Source organism: Bos grunniens, chromosome 22, assembly GCF_055505025.1.
Source record: "Bos grunniens cultivar Pamir isolate PY7600 chromosome 22, Bosgru_T2T1.0, whole genome shotgun sequence".
Classification (NCBI taxonomy): Eukaryota; Metazoa; Chordata; class Mammalia; order Artiodactyla; family Bovidae; genus Bos; species Bos grunniens.
In genome coordinates this window covers 38,430,719-38,456,216 of record NC_141186.1, presented here as the reverse complement: position 1 = coordinate 38,456,216, position 25,498 = coordinate 38,430,719, and the positions used below count along the sequence as shown (strand labels likewise).

The 25,498-nt window shown below is 39.7% G+C and overlaps 1 protein-coding gene across 1 annotated transcript in view; it reads left to right on the top strand.

Moving 5' to 3' along the window:
• The window catches only part of SYNPR (synaptoporin), a 295,868-nt gene that overhangs the window by 881 nt on the left and 269,489 nt on the right, over positions 1–25,498 (top strand). The gene's annotated exons all lie outside the window — the stretch shown is intronic.

Here is a 25,498-nt window from a genome sequence, read left to right as displayed (position 1 = left end):
CCACGCTCCAGCGAGAGGGAAGCTGAGAAGCTGTGAAAGATAGTAGCGTTGAAGGCAGGACTTCTTCCTCCTGTCTCAGAGTTTCTCTACTCTATCTGCTCTTGAGGGCTTTTCTGATTTCTCCTAGAACCTCCCAGCCTTCTTTGGAGCTTTCTTCAGCGCCTGGGTTTTAGGAAGTTGTATTACTCTCATGTTCTGTCCCCTTAAAAAAGAACTTGATAGTCCTAGGACAGCTTATCAGAGGAGTAAGGCGCAGAAAAGCTACCAACGGGGCCACAGGGCTTTGTTAGTATTGCCGGCTTGGATGATCGTTATTCAGAGTGAAATCTGCGGGTCACACATTCTCTCTTGCTAGGAGCTCTGAAAGGCAAGCGAGTCTATCTGAACAGAAAGTTCAAAGCCCGTCATGTAGCATTAATCACAGGCCCTATCACTGAGGAGCTAGGAAGTTATGTAAGAGCGTGTTCCGTCCTCCCAGATCTTAGCTCCAAGGGCCAGTATCCGGGTTTGGCAACACAACAGTTTTACATGCTTACATGGTTGATCAGGGTAATCACAGCTGCCTTGTTTGTAAACCTGCTTTAAAATGCATGAATCTATCAACTGGACATGGCATCAGGACAGCGTTTGGAAGGCTTGAACTAATGGTTCAAGGATGGCTTTTCTTAAACTGTTTTCCTCACAGCCAGGTTAAAGCATGCAGGACTCATTCCAGGCAGCTTTCATTTGACTTTCTCAGACTTCTGTCCACGCTCATTCATTTAGCCATTCAACAAACATTCTCTGTGGAAGAGTGGGGGTTTTTTGCTCAGTGGAAAGGCTGCATTGTCAAGCCATTGTCTCTCAAAACAAAATTCAAAGACCTGCTATAATTTCTGACACAATCTCTCATGGTCTCACACTGTCGCTGTTACCCACCTGAAACATTAGTTTGTATTCCCTTCAGTCCTGTTACAATGTTATTTCATGTCACTCCCCCCACACACCCTCAGTGAGTGTATTTCAAAGTGTGAATGGTTTTGTTTTCAATGCAGATTTCTGGAAGTCAAATAAAAATATTGGAAAGGAGGATGCCCAGAAATCTGCATTTTTTAGCAACTTCCTAGGTTCTTCTTAGGCCCATTAAAGTTAGAGGACCACCACCTAAGCTATACAAGGTCCCCCCAAACTCCAAAGCACCTTAATGTTCTTGTTATTTTTCTTCATACTGTATGGAGTCCTGTCACAGCCCAAGCCAAATACAAATGTTTGTCTTTCAACTTCAGCTTAAATATTACCTTCTCAGTGAAGATTTCTCTCATAATTGCTTCTTTCCCTCTCCTCTACCCCAAACTGAATGATTCACCCCATTCTTTGAGCTTCCATTACATCTTATTCATTTATTCATAAGAATTTATAATCCTGTCTTATAGTTATCTTTTCTTGATGTGTGTGTGAGAGATATATTAACTTAATTTTTAAAAAATTGAAGTATAGTTGATTTTCTCTCTTCTTGGCCTCTCTTTATGGAAGAAGGAATTTTGCTTATAAATCAATAATTAGCTCTCATTTGTGCTAGAGAACCTGAGTAAGGGAACAGTAAAATCTTGAAAGTTCATATATGTTAGTTGATTGCCACCTTTTGAATGAGCTAAGGTTCACAAATGAGAGCAGGGAGATAGAAGGTGTGGAAAAGTGTATCAAGGTGGAGAAAAGGAAATATCTCTTCTGTGCATGCCATGGCTGAAGAATCACTCGCAGGTCTTTGTTTCCTGTGGAAAATGGTGACAATGAGAGAGAGTTCTAGCTTTGGAAGAAAATTTGTTCTGTTTGTCTCAGTGTTCCCCACAGGTGCCTATGTATGTGATAAGCAAAAATTGTTAATTGAGCATGACAGAGCACTAAAAACATCCCTGTTCCTCCTGTTCTGTTGCGGGAGCAGCTTCTCTGTGGGAGAAGCTGGTAGTCTTGGATGTATTTGAACAACAGTCCTTTCAGTTTTCAATATTTGTGCTGTAAAAGTAAAAGTGTATGTAAAGATCTGTGTTCAAGCCTATTTAATGCAACGTCCTTTGTAGGGGAAAGAACAAAACAATTAGTAAATGTGTTAATAGGAAAATCATTAATATATGATTCATGCATGCTGTGGAATATTATACTGCCATTGTAAAGGTGAGTTCAATTAATATGTGCTGACCTGGAGGTCAGCATGTGCAATTGTGTTTGATAAAATTATTAAGTGCAGAAAAATGAGTGTCATTCTTATTATTTGATGAAATTGCTATATGGAAAAAAGTAGCTTTCAATTTTCCTTCTTTTAATCAACACATGGAAAATATATTCACTCAGATTTCAAACTAATGGATAGCATGTACTTTTTTTGTAAATATAAAAAAACAAAACATAACTTTGTGACTGTGTGTGTGTGTGTGTGTGTGTAATTTGTATAAGCATAACATTGATATTTTTTCCCCAAAGGGTGTAATTTGAGGTTCAATGAGGAGAGGAGAGTGTGAAGGAAAGCTGTGTTCTGCAGAAAGAATCATGGACACATATCCCTTGTCCACAGTTGTGTACATGAGTAATTTAAAAAATAATTCATATTTGAAATGACTTCCTATGGATTGACCATGTGAAGCAATATTACTTCTAAAGACGTCTTCCACTTTGAGATTTATTGCCTTGGAGGGAAGCATGCACTTTATTGATGTGTCCTTTGCTTAGGAATGGCTCATAGATACAGTAGATTTGAAGTTTAAAAACATAAAAGTCAAACCTTCAAAGAAGAAGCTTTAGCCAGTTTCAAAGACCTTGAGGCAAAACTTCCAAATCCTTAATCTCTACTTCAGTGAGGTCAAGGGCATTTTCAGTATCTTTTGAGTCAAAACCAAAACTGAGGACACAGCACTGATGCTGATGGTCTGTTTCATGTATTCTCCGATGATAAAAAAAATTTTATTTAAGGTCCAGAAGAATCTCTTAAACCATAATTTGAAGATAGTAAAAAAAAATTTTAATTGAATTTACCTTATTTCTCAGACTTACTAAGTTGGTGTGAAATCCTGCCTTCCACGAATCACTCTTATTTTGCTACTTCAATTCTTTGCCAGGAGAACTTTGGCCTGCTTTTTTTCCTTTTAAAACATTTTTGTTAATGCATTCTTTCTTCTTTTTACCATTTGCAAGGTTCTGTATTTGCACCTGTAGATTTCTATGTGATGGCAGGTGAGGGACCCCCGCAGTTCCAGGACTAGAATTGGTGCAGATGTAAGAGCATCCAAGGTATTTCAACGCCCCCGAATAATACGTCATGGCTGGCAGGTCCAGACTCCGCCCCTTTAGAGTTAACTGCTGGGTCAGCTTGTTTGATTCCTCTAATTCTTAATCTTTTACGTCCATCCCCCATTTTGCTATATCATTTCTGCTGCAACCCCTGGACTCCATATCTCCATTCTGCCTTCCCAAAGCCGGCCAGCTAATCCAGAGATGCAAAAGGTATACAGTGCCTTGATTTAAATGGAAGGACCTGCTTTCCGAATCGTCATTCCTGAATCTAAATTCTGATCTGTTTTCCTAACATCATACTGCTTGCTTGATATGAATAGCATTTCTGATCGTGTTATTGATAATAGCACATTAAGCATGTTTATAACATAACATAATGTAATATGGTTATTATTTTAAACTCTTGAGAAGGAACGGTAGCTACCTCTGTCATGCAGGCTTCATATGAGGCACTGTATTCCACTGCTTTCCATGCATCATAGTATTGAATCTGCATGGCTTATGTTCTCATTTCACCATGAAGTTAATAAATAACTCATCAAGGATAAAATAGTAGGGGGAAAAATAGTAGGAAATGGCAAAGCCAAAATTTGAGCATTCTCATTCCAAACTGTATTCTCTTAAATGCTACACTGTTCTGCTTCCTTCCATGTGGCAGACACCTGCCATAGCTTATCCCTAATCCTCAAAGAAACGTAAAAGGCAGATGCTATCCTGTTTTGCAGTGTTTATCTCACCCACTCTGATATGTATTTAAAGCCTTTTCTGAAAATGTCACAGAGTGTTTATATTTAGAGATTAGCTCAACAGACATCAATTGTCTTTGATATTGTTTTATTCTCTATTGTTTTTAATTAACCAAAGTAAAGTAGGTTCTAATTAAGCATAGTATCTTTTCATTTAAAATACATTGGAAAAGAGTTTGATTATAAAGCCAAGAATTTAATCTTATGGTCTTTTTTTCTTTTTTCTTAAAAAATACCTGTGCATGAGTCAGACAGCTCTTTTTTTTTCCCTAAGCATAAATAGGATAGGAATTCTAACATGCAACTAATTTAAATTATGAGCAGTAATCTGCCATGAGGATGTGATGCAATTGCAAAGCTACATTAACTTGGATTTAATTATAACTTCTAGCCTCTCAATTAGTGACAAAAGTCATGTGTGCAGTTGGAATATGAATCAATAGATACACTTTTCATAAAATAGCAACTCCCCAGTGGACTAATGAATGTATCACTTAATGTTTTTCTGAGTTCTATGAAAACAATTGATATTTGGCCGCACAAATACAGGAAAAAAGATAAAATTACTACTTATGTATTTGAATCCCTATTTTATCCTTTTCCTAGCTTGATAACCTGGGGCAAGTTATTTAACTTTATTAGGCATCGTTTTTCTCATCTATAAAATGAAACTGATAATAGTTCCTACTTTAAAATGTTGCCATAAATGACTCAATTCACAGAAACCACCTAGCATAGTGCTTGGGCTATCAGAAGTGCTCAATAAGTGGTATTGAGATGACGATGATAGTGTGATGATGATAATGGTAACTGAATGATTATGGGATTGATGGAAAGGAGGAAATAGAAATCCACCAGAAAGTAATTTAGAGCATTATGGCAACCTCTTACAAGTTAGAGTCTTGGCAAAATTCTGACATAGAAAATCTATCATACACTTGAATATGCCTCTTTTGAGCCCCTCTCCCCTTATATCATGATGTCCAAGATTTTTTCTTTTTTACCAAAGCATAAGTGACTCTGTAGGGCGTTGTTCTTTGGAATATTTGCACTCAAAGAACTTTCCAGAGAGGCCAAGTTTGAACCTAAAGGAACCGGTCTCACAGAAGAATTGTAGGAACTTAGTTCTCAGGAATGTTTTGGTGAGGTGTGGGGGGACAGTTTTCCTGATCTTTCCAAAATCATAATCCATAGACATTGTTTATTCTTGAAAGAGTTACCTGTATCCAACTGAACTCTCCAAGATGTAGACACAGGTCCTTATAGTATCAACCACAGGCAATTACTAACCAAACCATAATACCCAGGTACACCTGGCCATTAGGCATCACCCAGATAAAAATAGGAGCAGAACCCTGCACTCATGCTCAACTGGAAACATGACTTCTAGTTCTCTGTTCCCCAGAAGATTCGCATGTCTTCCTGATCCAGGTAAGAAAAAATAGTCTTATGGTAATAGAAAAAAATAGTGAAAAATCTCTAAGGAATATATCTACAGAACCATGACTTTCCTTTGAGTCTTCTTTTTCTGCAGGCATGTCTTTGACTTTGGCTGTATGTGTGATTATTCTCATTCATTCAGTTAGCTTAGCCATCCTTTGAGAAACTCAGTTCCTCACTGAATTTGGGGGAAAACACCCTTTGCCTACCTTTCCACAATTTTGGAAATTTTAAAGAAGAGCAAGCATGTAAAACACCTTGTAAACTAAAGGTCATCCAGAAGTAAACAATAATTGTGATCATGATGATGGTGATGATAAAGGAGTGATCTTTTCCAATCGGGTGACTCTGGATATCGTGAGATACATGGGTGAAGGTTGAGGTGTGAAGTGATCTCTGCTCCCTGAGGGGCTGAGCTCTTCCCTGCCACTCTGCATCCTTGAGCCTCTGCCCCAGTCTCTGTGGTCTCTCTGGAACCCACAAGAAAGAACGATGCTGCCTGTTGAAACTGATGCATCATCAAAACTTGGAGAGATGCCACCCTCACCCATTTTAGCTCTCAGACTAAAAGCCTGTTTCTTGCTCTGCACACATTTCACATTTATCAGATATTTGTAGGGCTGGCGATGGTCTCTTGCACCTGCCACTTTTGCACATGCCACTTCCTTTGCTTGGAACACACACAGTTTTCACTGAACCCTTTTTGGCTGGCAAATTCCTCTTTTCAGGTGACAGCTTAGACATCACTTCTTTTGAGAGGGACTCTCTGAGTAGGGAAGTCCCTCTGGGTGAAGTCAGTCTTCTATGGCTACCAGAGCACACTCTTCAGTGACTTATATTTTTTGTTTTGCTCCTCAACCAGACTAAAGGTTCTGTGAAAGCAAGGATCTTGTTTGTCTTATTCATAGTACGTTCTAAGCATCTTTATACAGTGCTTGACACATGATAGGAATGCCTCCAAAAACATTTGTAAATCCCACCAAACACCCAGACAGTAGATGCCTAGTAAGGCATTGGTTTGGGGTGAAGAATCTTCCTGCCAATGCAGAAAACGCAGGAGACATAGGTTCAATCCCTGAGTCGGAAAGATCCTCTGGAGAAAGAAATGGCAACCCACTCCAGTATTCTTGCCTGAAAAAAAATAATCTCATGGACAGAGGATCCCTGGTGGGCTACAGTCCATGGGGTTGCGAAGAGTCAAACATACCTGAGTGACTAAGCGCAAAGCACAATGAAGGCTTGTTTGAAGGAAGGAGAGAAAGAAGGGAGGAAGGAGAATAGAGAATGAAGAAATGAATCCCTGAGAACACGTTGATGGGGTGTCAATTACCTTTCATGATCTCCTGATCTTAATCGTTTTTCCATGTTGCTGCTGCTGCTGCTAAGTTGCTTCAGTCGTGTCTGACTCTATGCGACCCCATAGACGGTAGCCCACCAGGCTCCCCCGTCCCTGGGATTCTCCAGGCAAGAACACTGGAGTGGGTTGCCATTTCCTTCCCCAATGCATGAAAGTGAAAAGTGAAAGTGAAGTCGCTCAGTTTTGCATGTTACCTCCTATTAATAGTGATTGCTCATTGATCTTGAACTTAATTAGTTTCCCCATTGAAAACAGTAGGGATGTATATAATTTCTTCTTAAAGTCATGTCCTCTTATTTCTAGGTCAGGTTTCTTTCTATCTCATGTTTTCAGAACACAAAGCAAAATTTAAATGCTCACCACCATAATGGCCTAGGATGCCCAGACCTTCTCAAGGACCTTTCTCCTTCTCAAAAGTACTCCGAATCCCTGAGAAAATTTTTTACTGATTTATGTATATTTTCTAACAAAATCTGTGTTTGTTGATCCGTTGCATAATGAAATACAGGTTTAGCAATGTGTTGTTGAAATATAAGGAATTCTGTAGACTTCAGAAAGGATCTGGATATTTAGCAGCAAGATGAACTCTTAAATTCTTTTGGTTGCCTGATAAATTACTTGAGTCAGATTCCATCCTGGATGCAGGAAGAGCAAATCAATTTTGTCTGCCCATTTGTGTGTGTGTATGTGTGTGAGAGAAAGAGAGAGAGAGAGAGAGAGAGAGAGAGAAAGCTCCCATCCTTTGAAATTGTTACTCTGAAGGATTTGTGTGCCAGATAAGAAGACATACCCCCAATGGCTTTAACAAGAAATGAGCACATATCCATCTGGTCTGCCATGAGACTTCCTGGCTCTGCTTTCATGCCCTTAATTCACCTAATGGCTTTGCCCGCACCTGACAGACAGTTTGCATTACCCATGAGATCTTTCCTGAAGCTGAGATCCAGAAGAACTGAGAAGGCAGAATGGTTAGATTAGAGCAAAGAGTGATACCAGAAAATTATTAGGCACAGACCCATCTTCTCAGTGAAGACTGGAGATATTGGGAGATGTTTAAGTTAGAAAAGAGAGTGGTTTGATGAGTAGAGATTGTGACTGTGATTGGGAATGTGTTGACTTTGAAGCCACACTTGCTTGGGTTCAACCATAAACCTTGAGTGTGTTCAAGCGCAAATCAACCTTACTGAGTCTCAAGTTCCTCAGGGATCTTAACATACCTAAAACATATGTTTACAAATAAAAATAAATTCATTACTGAAACACCTGGGACATCCACTTTCTGTCCCTGACTCTCAACTTCTTGAATTGTAAAATAAGGATGACATCTAGAATATATAACTTGTGAAATAAGCTGAGCCAACATGTATAAAAGTTCCCATAAGAGGGCTCAATAAATATTAAATGGTCCCAAATCTAGAAAACTGAAGCTCAGGTATCTGGGGCCTCTTTACTGTAGGAGCAGTGCCTGATGTGTTACCTTTAATTTTCATCTACATCTGCCATTTGAGCAAAGGGGGAAGGCATATTTTCATTTTTCATAATCATTGACCAGACTGTGTATAAGAATTTTTGTCATCAGAATCATATCACAGATTCTATTTATGAAGCAACTGAAAGCAAAACATGATTATATGTGTTTGAAATCTATTTTAGAAGATGTATGCTTCCTTGCTCAGAAAAAAAAAAACAAAATCTAAGAATAAGTGTGAAACTGTAGCATTAAACACTAGGTATTCTGGGGGAAAGACTGTTTATTAGCAAGAATGATAAATTTGAAATACAAATATTCATACTTTATTATTACTTTAAATTGCTGGCTGCTTTTTGTTTTATTTTTAATGCCTGGGCTTATTTATTACATCTCCCTCATTTAGTAACAGAAAGAATACCTAGATTTGAGCGTCAGCTATGACACTGACAGGCTATGTAATGTTGTACATGGTACTTTAACCTCTCTGGGTCTTTCATATTGATATGAGTAGAAATAATATTAATTAGCAGAAAGAATTATTGCGTTGGTTAAATGAAATAACACTTGCAAAGAGTGATGGCGCATAGCAAGCACTCAATACATTTGTATTTTCTTTCCTTCTTTCCCCCAGATTATGTTTTACTGCCAACGTAAATTTCTCAAGAATTTGTGAAATTCTGGAAAACTTCACGAGGCAGCCTTTTTGTTTCTCTAGGTGTTCCTAGGTGTTCTTGTGTTATTCTCTGTCACACACATGCACACACACACACACATTCTTTGTACTAAAGACATGAAGAGCACATGCATGAGACAAATGTATTCTAATGGGAGAGTATGCTTTGGCACATGTGGTTGGAAAGGAGAGAGTGATTAGACTGGACCACCAAGTCCTAGATCATTGTCGCAAACACACTGGAGCCCCAGGCTGTCTACAGGCATTGGCCAGGTGACCATGAATTTGTGAAGCTTTTCTGAAAGGAATAACATACTTCTTTATTTTAAAGAAAGACAAAGCCCCCATAAATAGTGGGAGTTCCTTAAATGGCTGTATGTTGTTAGGTGCCAGTCTGTCCTAAATCAGTACTATGTAACTTATATACACAATTTCATTCAGATCTTACAATGACCTCATGAGGTTAACTTGCCCCAAAATACAGAGCTGGTAGGTGACCAAGACAGGATTTCAAGCCACATCAGTCTGACCTCCTGCCTCTTCCGTGCCTTCTGTGACCCAATGATATTAAATATCTTTGTATTGGGCAGTGGATTTCTTTTGATGTTCTATTTACAACCATTTTTATGCATAAACTATTTGTTTAGTAATTTAAAATCATAAAAATATAAGCAAAAGTTAATAAATCAAAATTACTCAATATCCTTTTACTGAGAGACAACTAAGGTTAATATATTGAAAAATATTCTTTCAGACATTTTAATGTTAATGTACCTTTTTTCCCCCTGTGCGGTTGCGGGGGGAAATGACGTGTTAGATTGCTAGGACTGCCATTACTTAATACCATGAACTGCGTAGCTTTAACAACAGAAATTTATTGTCTCAGAGTTCTGGGAACCAGAGGTCTGAGATCAAGGCGTGAGCAGAGTTGTTTCCCGGCGAAGGCCATGAGGGAGAATCCGTTCTATACCTTTCTGCTAGATCCTGGTGGTTTGGCTGTCAGTCTTTGGTGTTCCTGAACTTGTAGATGGTGTATCCCCTGAAATTCTGCCTCTGTCTTCACAGGCGGTTCTCCCTGTGTGTGTGTCTGTGTCCAGACTTCTCTCTTTATGCAACACAAGTCATATTGTATTAGGGCCTGCCCAACGCCAGTGTGACTTCATCTTAACTACATCTGCAGTGACATTATTCCTAAATAAGGACACATTTTTAGGTACCAAAAATAAGGATTTCAACATGTGAATCTCAGAGGCATACACTTCAACCCGTAACAAATGGGTTCTTAGAATAGGCAAGGCTTTGTTTTCTGGTTTGCCACTACATAAAATACCTTCCTCCACAATTTTGATGGCTGTGTACTATTATATGCTGTGCCTTTACAAGTGGAGAAGGCGATGGCACCCCACTCCAGTACTCTTGCCTGGAAAATCCTATGGATGGAGGAGCCTGGTGGGCTGCAGTCCATGGGGTCATGAAGAGTTGGACACGACTGAGCGACTTCACTTTCACTTTTCACTTTCATGCATTGGAGAAGGAAATGGCAACCCATTCCAATGTTCTTGCCTGGAGAATCCCAGAGATGGTGGGGCCTGGTGGGCTGCCATCTATGGGATTGCACAGAGTCACACACGACTGAAGCGACTTAGCAGCAGCAGCAGCAGCAGTCTTTACTAGAAATTGTCTAGTTCTAATCTTAATAGTTTTAAAATGGCTATTATTTTTAAAACCTGCAAAGATTCCCTTCTTAAAGATAAATGTTTACTATACCTCTATTATTGTTTACTTTATTTCTAGATGTAGAATTTCTGGTTCAAAAGGTTAGGCATTTTAGGTATTTGAAACAATTGCCTGATTGCCCTCTGATGAGGTGGTTCCATTGTGGGCACTGGCAGTTTAAAAGTTTTCCAATTTCATAGAAGAAAATGTAATCTTGATTAAATTTGTACTTTAGTTTTGCACTGAGATTGCATCTTTTTTCATAAGATGGTTTATGTTCTCATTTTCATTTGGAAACATTTTAATGGACAGAATGGATTTGTAAAGCAGTAGCTGAGACTGCCAAATTCATGAGGCTGTTCACGTGGACTTTTATATAAGCTGCTGCCTTCATCTTTCTAGGTCATTGTACTACTCCACTATTTGGAAATTATTAGATGGCTGTACGCTGACTTGGGTAGAGAGATACTGAGCCTTCCTTTCTCTGAATCATTATGTAAGAATAGATTTCTATAAGTTTTAGCATACCAAAGCTAACTTTGATGTTATGAATCCTTAATAATATAATTTTGTAGTATAAAATTGCCATCCAAGTTGCATTGATTTGTAATATTAACTTTATTTATCATAAGTAACTTATTATTATTTTACCTTGAATGATGCTCATAAGCATTGGTCCATACCTGGTACCTTTTTGAAATGTGAAGCTCATGTATGTGTATGTAGTGACTCATGCATACAGATTTATACCCTACCTTCTTTGAGTTTGAGGCACTTGGAACTTTAATAATTCTTTTATGGGAGAAGCAGAGTAGAAGAGTGTTATTGCATCACCTAGGAATCTTGGGATGTATCTGGCCTGTGGTTATAGAAAGCTCTATTGATAAAATAAAATGAATTCAGCAGTCCCCAGATGCCAAGGGCATTTCCTGTGTTTCTGGGATCACATTCCTGACCACACTTGCTATTAACAAGGATAACATTATGGATACACTCTGCCTCTGCCTCACATATGGCTATTTTGGGCCACCCTGGCCCCTTGGAATTAAAATAACAGTTGTTAACCATCATTGTGTACTTGCTGAGTTCTAGGCCCTGTGTGAAATGCTTTCAATAAGCATGTCATTTAATTCTAGCAACTCTATTACAAGGCATGCATCATTGTTTCCCCTTCTTTAGGCAAGAAAACTGAAGATTAGAAAAACAAGTTTAAGTGTATATGGTTTCAGTGCATATACTAATAACAGAAGAGCCGGGATTTTGAACCCAGATCTCCAGTGCCTCAAAAAGACCCACTGTGCTTCTCCTAGCAATTGTAGAGGGAGAAGAGTTCCCATTCTCCCCCAGAGACTAGATCCCTGTGGGAAGAACCATTCCAGCCAATAGAGCTGCTGTCCGTAGCCCTACGTGAACCAACTGCAGGACAGGCCCAACCATTCAGCCAGGCTGATGGTACCTACCAGGGCAAAATCTGCCAAGGTGGTGGTTTGACTGAACTATTAATACTCATTTGCCTCAGTTTGGTGGGGAATTCTGTTTGGGGGCAGCAGAGCAAAATTCTTGAGCTCTCTTTGCAGTTTAAAGGCAAGTATTTTTCTTAAGGTATTTCTTAAACATTCCCTTGACACAATGATAAATGAAAGGGTGGTTTTGATTTGCTTTGATTTATCTTATTTTATTTGTAGATATCAGAACCACAGTGGCCTAGGTAAACGATGAAGTATATTCAGAAAGAACCAGGGGCTGGTTGCTCTCTGCCTTTTCAGTTTGTCAGGAACATCTCCACCACCTTTTAACTGACCGCCATGTGGCTGTAAAAATGCAGCTCTTTGAGCTTGTAAACTTGTGTTTTATTGCTTTGTTTTTGGGCAACACCCAGTTTCCTCTCCCATCTTGGTTAGTCTGCCTTCTGAGGACCTGGGGAACATTCCCAAGGCCATCAGGCTGGTAAATATTGGGGCCAGAATGCAAACCAGGTCTGCAGTGTGTGAGGAAGCAGGAAACAGGCTGCTGTAAGAGGCAACGCTGGTGACCAGAGATGCTGACGTTTCTGCCTATGGAAGCCAGTTGTTGCTGAGCAGGAGCACAGGCCAAAAGTGTCTGGATGCTTCCTGTGTTCTTAAGAAGACAGCAATAAGGATTCTGGTGCCATGCTTGGGAGGTTTGAATGCTGCAACTGTCTTCTCTTTTTCAAACACCAGGAGGCCCAGCCTTTGGAGAATACACAAAGCATGGCTGACTTCTGGATGTAGCCTGCAGTCTCCAGCTTGTTCTCACTGAACCACAGAATCCTGGCACCCTGGAGGCTCTGTCTCTGTGCCTCCACGGACCTGGCCTAGTTCGTCTTGTGCAGAAAGTTCTCAGGAGCCATTTGATTGATGGATGAATGGGAACTTTGGTGTTCAGAAATTAACTCTTGCTTGATTTTTGAAATGATGGAATTAGTGAGTTTAAGGATTCCTTTTGCCATCTTTCAGATAGAATGAAAATTTATTTTCACTAGGTATCTAGGAAGCATGGAAATATAGGGACTATGTCTTAGACCAAAATCATAGTGGGAGGCCATGGTGCCTAGTACCAGCGTAGGGTAAGTTAGTAATACAGCTCTGGGTCCCAAACAAGCATTGAGAACTGGATTTCTCAGTCAAGCCGTGTAATCTCAATTCTGTTCATAACAGGTACCATTTGATTGTTTGTAGTTTGAGGAATTATTGAATAAAGAATCGTAATGGGGAAGGATTCTGAGGACTTGCGTAGAGTAGGACTGCCCAACAGAGCATTCTGCAACAATGGAAATGTTCTATTCTTCACTGTCCAATGCATCAGTCATTAGCCACAAGAGGCTATGAATCACTTGAAACTGAGCAACTGAATTTTTAATTTATCTATAATTAATTTAAAGAGCTAGTGGTTACCATATTGGACAGCCCACTTGCAGAGAATTGGTCCATCTATCTGCTTTGCAAGGGCAATGTGCTAAACTTCAGTAGAATACTTAATAGGAACTGGCTACCATGTTGTGGAATATATTCACTGTGACTCTGTTCTTTAAAACATTCTCTTTTTTTGGTCACACCACATGGGAGGCAGAGAGCCTTAACCATTGGGCTGCCAGGGAAGTCCTAAAAGATTCATTTTTACATTTATTTTTTCAATATTTTTCCATATTATACAGTCGATGGCAGTGAGTTTATAAGCCACCTTCTAAAAATTTATTGGACCCTGAAATTTTAGAACTTTATCAGTTTTTTAGTTTGTGCTTTTTATGCATTTCCATATGTTTATGAACTTTATACATCAACGTTATAGATTGAAATAAAAACGTAAGCTAATCATCTTTTCTGTTTGCCTCCTGATAACGAAGCAAGATGACAGTTGTTAAAGTTTTTACTAATTTATTAGCACGAGAATATCTCATAATAATGGTTACTGTTTTTTTACTGAAGATATACATTTTATTTGGAAGCAGGCTAAAAGTGACATAGATTGCTCAGTGGTATGTGATGCAGATAAATGTATATCTTCAAGGTTTCATTATTAAGAAATGGTGTTGAGACATTTATTTATCCCAAGATTAGCAAGATAGTCTGGTAATGTTTTGACAACGGCCTGTTGAGTTGTATAATTAGCATTAGAGTGTACCTTTAAGAGGAGTAAGAGCCTGGTAATGAGACGAAGGGAGCAACAGTAGCACAGGCACATCATGACTGTGGTGTCAGCCACGTGCACAAGACCTGGAAGCGAGCAAGTCCGTGCGTCTCACACACTTCACTGCACTGTACCAGTCACCCACAGATAGTATGAAATGTTCTAGTCTGCCCAGGTGCCCTAGTTTTACAGTGTTTTGTTTGCGTCCCCTTGACAGCAGCACCTAAGTTAAAGGCGGCTGGGAAGGGATGCCAGGGAGCAGGAATGAGGGACCAGGGAAGTGAAATGGAGATGGGAAATGAGTCATAACCAGAAACTCACAGGGCTTCCTGAGCCAGCATCATGCGTGCATCTCAGAACTACCTTGGGGACAAACGGGAAATGCTAATCTTTTGGCTCCCAGCCCCCACTACTCAAGAGTGGCCTCATGGAAGTTAACGCCTGTCTTAATTTGAGTTCCACAAAGCAAACTCTGAAGTAAGGGTGACATAGTTTATTTGGGAGTTAATTCCTGCAAACACCAGTAGGAGAATTGAACAATGGGACAGGGAGTGGAAGGCAATAGAGAATACAGTGTTACCACCGTTGGCGACTGCAGGTCAATCCCAGTGTCAGATGCTGGCTGCTGCTGCTCAGTCACTTCAGTCGTGTCCGACTCTGTGCGACCCCAGAGACGGCAGCCCACCAGGCTCCCCCGTCCCTGGGATTCTCCAGGCAAGAACACGAGTGGGTTGCCATTTCCTTCTCCAGTGCATGAAAGTGAAAAGTGAACTGAAGTCGCTCAGTCGTGTCCAACTCTTTGCAACCCCATGGACTGCAGCCTACCAGGCTCCTCCATCCATGAGATTTTCCAGGCAAGAGTACTGGAGTGGGGATGCTGGAAACCAGTATAAAACACTAATTGGCTGTAACTTACTTCTGAAGACACTGGAACACATTGTTTGGAGATGGGCATGTGGATACCTCCAATAGAATTGTTACTAAAGAAGAGAGTGGGTCTTGAAGAGTTACCAGTTTCTGACATAGATACTCAACAGATGTTTTCCCAACAGTTTCTGAATCCTCTACTTTACTTTGGCTAAGTTTATATATATATGAACTTCCTAGGTGGCACAGTGGTAAAGAATCTGCCTGCCAATGCAGGAGACACAAGAGAGAGGGGAGTTCAATCCCTGGATCAGGAAGATCCCCAGGAGTTGGAAATGGCAACCCACTCCAGTATTCTTACCTGGAAAATTCCATAGACAGAGGAGCCTGGTGGGCTACAGTTCCTGGGGCCGCAAAGAGTTGGACATGACTGAGCTACTAAGCGCACGCATGCACATATAATGTATTCTGATCCTTATCAGTGATCATTAAGCAGAAATCATTTGATTGCAAAGAATAGGAACCCATTCAAAGTGACTTAGGAAAAAAAACATGGGATGTATTGGAAGGAATCAGGGTTATCAAAAGGCAAGATTCATCAGTCTTCATGAAAGAGAAGAGAAAAGGGAGAGCTGGGAGGTAGAAAATCCAAGAAGAGTTTTTCTCCACTGTCTTGCTACATCCTTGTTTCATCTGCTTTATGGGCCTCTGTGTGTGCTGGCTCCACTTCTCTGACTTTTACCATCAGTATCTTGCTCTGCTTTTTGTATTCAAGGAAGACAGTGTCTGCCCCCAGCCTGATTCCAGCCACACAGTGCAAGCATCCAACACTATTGTTCTTGCACAGACTCTCCAAAGATGGAGAACGGCTGACTCAGCCTCGTTTGCGGCATGGTCCAGCTGGGGTCCCATCACCAGATCTGGGGAGAGGAGTAGGACCATGTAGCATACAGAGGTTGGCGAGTGTTGGAGGGAGGGAGATTCTACTAGAAGAGGCAATGAGTAGGGAGAAAAGGGTTGCCATCTCTACTTCGCTGAGAGTGGCTTTTTTCAAATAAGAGAAAATGCATCAGAGAAATGCAAATCAAAACCACTATGAGGTACCATTTCACACCAGTCAGAATGGCTGCGATCCAAAAGTCTACAAATAATAAGTGCTGGAGAGGGTGTGGAGAAAAGTGAACCCTCTTACACTGTTGGTGGGAATGCAAACTAGTACAGCCACTATGGAGAACAGTGTGGAGATTCCTTAAAAAACTGGAAATAGAACTGCCTTATGATCCAGCAATCCCACTGCTGGGCATACACACTGAGGAAACCAGAAGGGAAAGAGACACATGTACCCCAATGTTCATCGCAGCACTGTTTATAATAGCCAGGACATGGAAGCAACCTAGATGTCCATCAGCAGATGAATGGATAAGAAAGCTGTGGTACATATACACAATGGAGTATTACTCAGCCATTAAAAAGAATACATTTGAATCAGTTCTAATGAGGTGGATGAAACTGGAGCCTATTATACAGAGTGAAGTAAGCCAGAAGGAAAAACATAAATACAGTATACTAACGCATATATATGGAATTTAGAAAGATGGTAACAATAACCCTGTGTACGAGACAGCAAAAGAGACACTGATGTATAGAACAGTCTTATGGACTCTGTGGGAGAGGGAGAGGGTGGGAAGATTTGGGAGAGTGACATTGAAACATGTAGAATATCATGTAAGAAACGAGTTGCCAGTCCAGGTTCGATGCGCGATACTGGATGCTTGGGGCTGGTGCACTGGGACGACCCAGAGGGATGGTGTGGGGAGGGAGGAGGGAGGAGGGTTCAGGATGGGGAACACATGTATGCCTGTGGCGGATTCATTTTGATATTTGGCAAAACTAATACAATTATGTAAAGTTTAAAAATAAAATAAAATTAAAAAAAAAATAAATGAAGAATAAGGATGGAAAAAAAAAAAGAGAAAATGCAACATTTTTAAGAAAGCAGCATCCCAAGGCAGTGGGTAATCAGTGCTGAATCACAGGCTCCCCGGAGAATGGTGGTAGTAGTTTCCCAATAATTGAGAAATAAGCACAAATGAGGTGTCTCTGTGCGTGGTGACTGCCACTTAGATGTTGGGGGACTCTCCTCTTCAGACCATCTCCTGTGTAGCAGGAAGAGCCCCTTCCATGTGTTGAATGTAGCACTGTTGAATTCATTAATCATTAGAGGTGCTTGGTATTAAAATTAGCAGCAAATGATGAGTGTCCTTGATTGCAGAATTGGGATATGTTTCTCACTTGTGGTGCTCAAGAGTGATTGGGATGTATTTTTGATAAGTGTTCCAAGTTTCCCTGCCAGTTTCAGAAGAACTGTTCACAAAAGAGCTGGTTAGGATACAGAAATGGAGTGTGGAATAAGGAGGGGATATGACTCACCTTCAAGTGATGCCTTGCAAATCCTACTTTGGCAAGCAACATTTTATAAAATTTGTTGTCTAGAATGCTGCTTTAAAATGCTACTTGTGTTCTAAGTATGAAATCCAGAAGGTACATTGTATCTCTCCCTCCCTCTCTCTCTCTCTCTCTTCATCCCTCCATCCATCTTCATTCTAAGGTAAGGTCAGGGTGAATCTGCTGACTCAGATATCTTGGTTAAAAAAAAAAATGTGGCATGGTGTTGGTATTCGTGAACTTGGTACCAGCCTTCAAGTATGCTTTAAGGATAAAATAACCGCACCAGTCTCCTGCCCAAATCCCTTTACCATGCTGCACATGGCCTTCTTCCTCCCACAGCTGTTGTGACGGTTGATTGCTAAGTCATAGCTGTCCCTTATCCAGAAAATTGCCTTTGGCTGAATGAAAGCCACCAAAACTAGGAACTTATTCTCTGCACCAGGGGAAACCTACAGCTGGTAATAGTCTAATACTGAGATACACAAAAGACTGGGCCCCTTGCCTCAGGGTGGGACCGTGTCTGGCACAGTTTACACTTGAGAGTGCCTGGCAGGGTCAGACCGAAGCTGCCCTCTAGCTGACACCACGTCCTTGAGTAGCCCCTTCATCCGCTCTCTGCTGTCTCCTCTTCCACTTTCTGCTGTTTCCTGGAGAGTACTTCCCCAGTAAATCAAGAGCACTCCTGTCTGTCTCAGACTCTGCCTCCATGGAACCTGTTCAAAGATGGGGATGTTAACTGTGGTTGAACACTGTTTTTTTTTTTTTTTTTTTTTGAAAAGCATATTGGCAAAGGAAGCTGTGGAGAATTGGAAATAGTTCTATTAAATGAAGTGAAATATGACTTAGTGAGAAGAGAACCAGATTGGAAAATCCAGCCTTGAATCTCTGTTCCCTCACGTGACCTTAAACAAGTCAATTTCTGAGGCTCCACTCCCTCATTGGAAAGCCAGGAGTGTATACTGATTTTTCCTTCATTATCTCTGATGAGTCTGGTGTTTTGCAGACATAGGCTTGTTTTTCAGTAGTGTTACTGTGACAAGTTGGAGAAATAAATCTGGACATTTAGATAATGTTTTGAATGACCTTTAGATATGAAATGTGTTTATTTTATTAGCACAGTACCTAATGTACAATGGGGCCCTCCAAGTGGTGTGGATTTTGAGCAATTATTTTTAAATATTTATTCTTAAAAAGGCATACATTTGTAACTATTGGTTAACTGAAAAGAGAGCTCAAGCCATAGAACAAAATCTAGAAAAGATTTCATTACAATGATTTAGCTATTTTTTTTTTAATTGTACTGGTAGGAAGAAGTGGGTAGAGGGCATGGTTTAACCATCTCATATTGAGTTTGATGAATATACCAATATTGACTAATTTGACAAATTTATTTCTATTCTGTATATATCAACAATTAAAATTTCCAACAGTATTTCTTCAGCAAAGTGACTTTCTGTCCTGAGGCTGTGGTATGAATCTTCTGGAAATGACATATTGTAATTTATACAACCCTTCCAAGTTTACTGCCGTAGGCTTATGCTTAAATACATATGATTTGTGGAGGAGAGTTGAACTATTTTAGAAAATTCTCCATAGAAGCTTAGCAGTAACCAGCAGATGGATGCTTTTGTCATGAATTTGTGTAACTTTTTGATGCCTCTGGATTTTGTCAAGTTCCTGTCTTGTCTTCACAGCAGCAGCTCACCTAGGTTCTGTCTAATGAATTAATTTCACTCTAATATGGAATGTTACCATAAGGTTCCCTGAAATATGTGCTCCATGAGGATAAGCCTGTCTGTGAACTTCACCTCTACAATTCTGTTAACTAGCGCTGGGCCTGCTTCGTGGTGGACACTCAGGTATTTCCTGAATGAATGGATGTATGAATAAGTGAGCTAGTCATTTTCTCACCTGGAACACTCTTCCTCTCAGCATTCCTTGTTTCATCATTTTCTCCCCTCTTGAAATTTTACCCATCTGTATAGAACCATCTCAGAGTCTCAGGTTGTTTCTTTCATTTGTTTGAAGTTTCATAAAAGAAATGTCTTCCTCTGTTTTGGTAGGCTTGTGGCTTCCCTGTCTGCCCTATTGAGTTACGTTGGTGCTTCCCATCATAAACTAGGCTTTGTATTCATAGCAGAAATCTCTATTACTATTCAAATATAGTGAACATGATGTCTGAAGCCACGGGACTGTAAGTTATTGGGATAGAGTTAAGTCTTATGGGTCTGACCCCAAGTTTATTATGCAATAATTTATTTCAGTAGCCTTGAGCTTATCTAGACATATAGTACATTTTTCAGTAAAAGATGACTTTTTATCAAAAATTTTAATGTACTGGTTTTCATTATTGAAATAAAGCATCAATAATATTCAGCAGCCACTGTGAATAAATGTGCATGATTTAACCTATTCCTTTAAACATATTTTTATCTAAATGTGAATGTAACAGATAGTCATCATCCTAAACTTAGAAATTAACAGTGAGTACAATAAAGAATTCACTTTCAAAAATGTATATTTTCAGAAGTGAAGATCATCAAGTATAAAAAGCTGAAAAATCTTCATATAGTAATACTGGCTTTATGGAGCAGGAAATGGCAACCCACTCCAGTGTTCTTGCCTGGAAAATTCCATGGACAGAGGAGTCTGGTGGACTACAGTCCATGGGGTCGCAAAGAGTCAGACATGACTGAGCAACTAAGTAACAATTCAGATTAAGGTGATTTCAAAAATAAATAGAATCTGTGGCTGATTCATATTGATCTATGGGGAAAAAATATGTAAAAGAAATACGGACTTTGGAAATATTTCACCCTGTAATTCTGAACTCAGAAAAAAAATATCTGAGAGTAAAATGTTCTGTATGACTTTATAAACATCACTGCCATTTCATCCCAATTTCTGCATCTCCACCTGCCATGCTCCGACCAACATTCAAGGCCCAGTTCAGGTGCCATGTCTCCAGCCCAGATAACTTCTCAAATTCCCCTCTTTTATCCTAAGTGCCTTTAGATTCTCAAAGCATGTTTCCTTTTACAGCATCTTATGAAAGTAACATTTGTACCTTCTTTATCCTTTGTAAATTCCTGGAGGCAAGAACTGCTGTCTTACTGATCTCATAATTGAATGTCAGGCTTCTTGATTTGAAGTGTGGATTCAAGAACAGGTGCCAGCTTACTGCAGCCCTGAAGAGCAAACCTTTGGGGTAGAGAAGAAAGCATCTTTTGTTAGTGAGGTTTCTCAATATGCTCCCTGTCAGTATGTTTGAATGTAAAGCAATCCTGTCTTCCTTACTCTGCAAACAGTAAATAGGCTGCTGTTATGAATAGGATGCTGCACCAAAGGCAGGTGACTACTTTCCTCACACCTGATGATTCCTTGCTGGCAGAGCGGACTGACATTTTCCTGGGGACTTACACCCAGCCCCTGTCTATCAGATTTACCAAAGATGAAAAACAATATAAAATTAATTTGCAGTTGTCCCCTTAAAATTTGCCAAGAAGTTAATTAAAATGATAAAGATCAAAGTAGCAGGGAACTCAATACGCTTAATTATGACTTCAAAATGCAAAGAAATCCATCAACGCTCTCTCCCTCATCCTTGAAAAGGATTAGGTTCTCTCTGCCCAACTTCAGATGGATTCCATACAAAAGGAAGACTGCATTTAGGGGACAGGTAATTTTAGTCACAGGCTTGACGTCAACTCTTTCGACTTGAGAAAGGCAGATTCATTCAGTTGATCCGGGGAAAGGTGGGAGGCTTTTCTTTTCAACTGTCTTCATTTTTATTGTGCTTGTTCTCCTGAAGCATAAAATGTACACTCTCCATGCTGAAGGCAGAATAACTAAAGGACATTCCTAGGCAGTAATAATAATTGTCATAATATTGAATACTTAGTCTGGCTAGGACCTGTACTAAGTGAGAGTGTCTATTTTGGGTGAGGTTTCTCATTATGATCCCTTCGTGAATTTAAGGTTGTCTTGTGCTTTATCCATTGTTGTCTGTTTTATGCAACTGAGTTTTCCCAGTAAGACAAAGGAGGAGATAATTGTTACTGTCTCCATTTTACAGGTGAGGAGATAAGAGGCTCTGAGATGAAGTGATTCACCCTGTGTCACACACAAATTCCACAAATGTGCCAGGATTCAAACCCAGGCAGTGAGACTTTCAAACCCATTCATAGTCAGTGCATTATGCCACTACCACCATACCTTCTTAAATAAGGAGTTTCTGTTGAAATCAGTTTTCTTCTTGACAAATCATTTTAAAAATGGTTACTAATACATTAGTAAAGTGTCACTTTAATTTAAAGTTCACTTTAATTCACTATAATTCCTTCATTTCTTGATATGTTTGTTTCCTGAGAAGTAGAATACTAATTATTTATATTTTCTTCTTGACTTGACGTGTTATCTCAGAAATGTTTCATCCTCTTCTCTCATTGCCCTTTAATTAGCAGCTTCCTCAGCCCTCTAGATGGCAGTTTTGCAGTCTTTCCTTTACCTGTCATCTCCTCACTTGAGCCTTTCTGCCAATAATTTTTTTCTAAGTTGAAGGAATTCTTCATGAAAATCCTTTCTCATGCAGATAATCAGCCTTCAATTTACAAGTTCTGTAAATTTTGCTTTTAATATATTAAACTGTCTTAAAAGAGGTCGCACATTGAGATGAAGTGAGACATCCTGTGTTGATAAGATTGCTGGTGAAAGTCTATTTAGAAAGTTCACTTTCAAGGGGAAAAAAAAAACTAGGCTCTGGTCTAATTGCAGTTGGTATTAAGGGACTAATAGAGATCTGATAGCACATTGGAGAAGGGCATGGTTCATGGCTCACATTAGGGAAAAATAATAAGGATTTTACTTTACTTCAAAGTAAAGGACTTTGAAGGACAAAGGGAAAGGGAAGATTATCTTCAACAATATATTAAAAAATATTAAAGAATATGAAGAATGAGGGCCTGCCTATTAAATATAAGGAATAGTATAACTAAATATAAGGAATAGTAGAACTAATTAATGGAGAAAGCAATGGCACCCCACTCCAGTACTCTTGCCTGGAAAATGCCATGGATGGAGGAGCCTAGTAGGCTGCATTCCATGGGGTCGCTAAGAGTCAGACACGACTGAGCGACTTCACTTTCACTTTTCACTTTCATGCATTGGAGAAGGAAATAGCAACCCACTCCAGTGTTCTTGCCTGGAGAATCCCAGGGACGGGGGAGCCTGGTGGGCTGCCGTCTATGGGGTCGCACAGAGTCGGACACAACTGAAGCGACTTAGCAGCAGTAGCAGAACTAATTAAATATAAGGAATAGTAGAACTAAGAAAACATTGGTATGATTTATGTCAGAGAATGTTTTACCTGTGTTCTTTTATAGGAGTTTTATGGTGTCATGTCTTATACTTACGTCTTTAAGCCATTTAGAGTGTATTTCTGTGTAGAATGTGAGGGTGTGTTCTAACTTCATTGATCTACATGTGGCTGTTCAACTTTCCCAGTACCACTTATTGAAGATACTATCTTTTTTTCCGTTGTATATTCCTGCCTCCTTTGTCAGAAATGAATTGGCTGTGAGTGTGGGGGTTAATTTTGGGCTCTAGGTTCTGTTCCCTCGATCCATGTATCTGTTTTTGTGCCAGTATCACGCCGTTTTAATTACTGTAGCTTTATATTGTTGCCTGAAGTCTGGGAGGATTATGCCTCCTGCTTTGTTCTTTCTCCTTAGGATTGCTTTGTCAATTCTTTTATGGGTCTTTTACGGTTCCATATAAATTTTAGGATTATTTGTTTTAGTTCTGTGAAAAAAAAGTCATCAGTCCTTTGATAGGGGTCACATTAAATCTGTAGCTTGTTTTGAGTAGTATGGCCATTTTAACAATATTAACTCATCCAATCCAAGAGCGTTCTGTTTCCTTTAATATTTCATAATTCTCGGCATACGTCTTTCAGTTATACATATGTATCCATTCTTTTGTTTATTACTTTCCATTATGGTTTATCACGGGATATTGAATATAGTCCCCTGTGCTGTACAGTAGCACCTTGTTTGTGTTTGTTTCATGTACAGTGGTTTGTATCTGCTAATCCCAAACTCCTCATTTATCCCCATCACCCCCTTTCTTCTTTGGTAACCATAAGTTTGTTTTCTGTGTCAGACAGATTCTTGCTCACATAGTCAAGATAGCTAGGCAGCTCCAGCATATGTCCTCTCGGGTCCAAGTCCAGTGGAAAAAAGGTCTACTCCTGTTCTAACATCTTAACGAAAGGTTCCTCCTGCCCCGTGGGCTCTGATGGATTCACATGCCCAACACTGCGCCAATCCTAAGGCTGCTGTGGGAGAACCAACAGAGGAGCCCTGTGTGGACCACATGGCATGAATGTCATTCATTCCTGCTTCAGGTAAACACGTTCAGACCAGAGTGTTAGAGGGGCAGCTGCTGGGCTGATCCTGGCACTCTCTGGCCTGGCTAGCTCCAGGTCATCCAGCGTATACATACACACATTTAATCAGGTGTCCTTCCCACATGCTGCCAGAAATCAGATGTGTACAGTGGAGTGTGCACATGTGAAGACAAGCCAAGGGAAGGTGGTAGTATTTTTGTTGTTTTGTGACTTAGTTTTATTAAGAAATCTTTTTGCTTTCTTTGTGTTTTTAACTAACTTCTGGCTTTCCTCTTAACATCTTACTATAAGAAGAAATGAGATGAATTATATTTGTAAAAGAATATCAGTTGTTTGAGAAATTTCATCTGTGCCCCTGACAACCACTGACTGACAGTGGGGAAAATGATGGTGAAGAAATCTGATCAACTTTTCCTTGGAAGTCTCCAGTGCAGTAGCTGTAAAAACAGGTAATCTCAAAGGTAAAAGTAGATGATGTAGGTAATGCAGTCCAAATTTAAAGTTGCATATATGTATGTGTGTACATATATATGTACAGATATATGCACATATTCATATACATATATGTATACTGTGAAGTATTGTCATCAAGCAGCATATTTTTATCTAAAAATTACCTTTGATACCCATGTTAAAGCCAATTTTCTATGCATTACTTTCAGTTTAATACTTGTCTAAGCTTAGCATATGAATGACCCTGTGTGGGAGTTAGGAGTCCTGGGATGCAGTTCAATCTTTATAAAGCTTAAAAAAAAGTAGCCTTCCTCCTTTTGGGCCTCACTTTCCTCATTTTTAAAAGGAGAAGATAGAACAACCTAGTCCCTTTCAGATATAGATTTCCATGGTTCTCTAAATCCTTCTATTGGTAATGTCATAAATCCAATGCTGTGCAAATAGGAAATAAGTCTAACAGTCATAAAAAATCATTCAAACAGCAAAAAATAAAGTGTGTATCAAAATCACTCACCCTGTAAGTGTATAGTTTTTGACAAGATGATGAAATTCCATCTGGATTTTCTTTGCCTGTGTACAAAGATGCACGCACATATAGATTTTACATACGTCAAGATTGACTGTGGGCTTCCCTGGTGGCTCAGATGGTAAAGAATCCTGCAATGAGGAAGACATGGGTTCGATAACTGGGTTGGGTAGCTCCCCTGGAAAAGGGAACAGCTACCCACTCCAGTATTCTAGCCTGGAGAATTCCATGGACAGAGCAAACTGGCAAGCTGTAGTCCATGGAGTCGCAGAGTTGGACATGACTGAATGACTTTCTAGAGTGACTATGCTTGCTGTTCTGTCAGTCATTAAGTAAGGAACACACTTCCTTGTAACTTAAAGTTTTTAACAGTGGCCTAGCTAGCACACAGAAATGCATTACTCATTCCTGGCAATTACTGATTTAGTTGAAGAATTACAAAAAAAGTTAAATGATTCTGTCATATACATCTCTGTGAAGGAA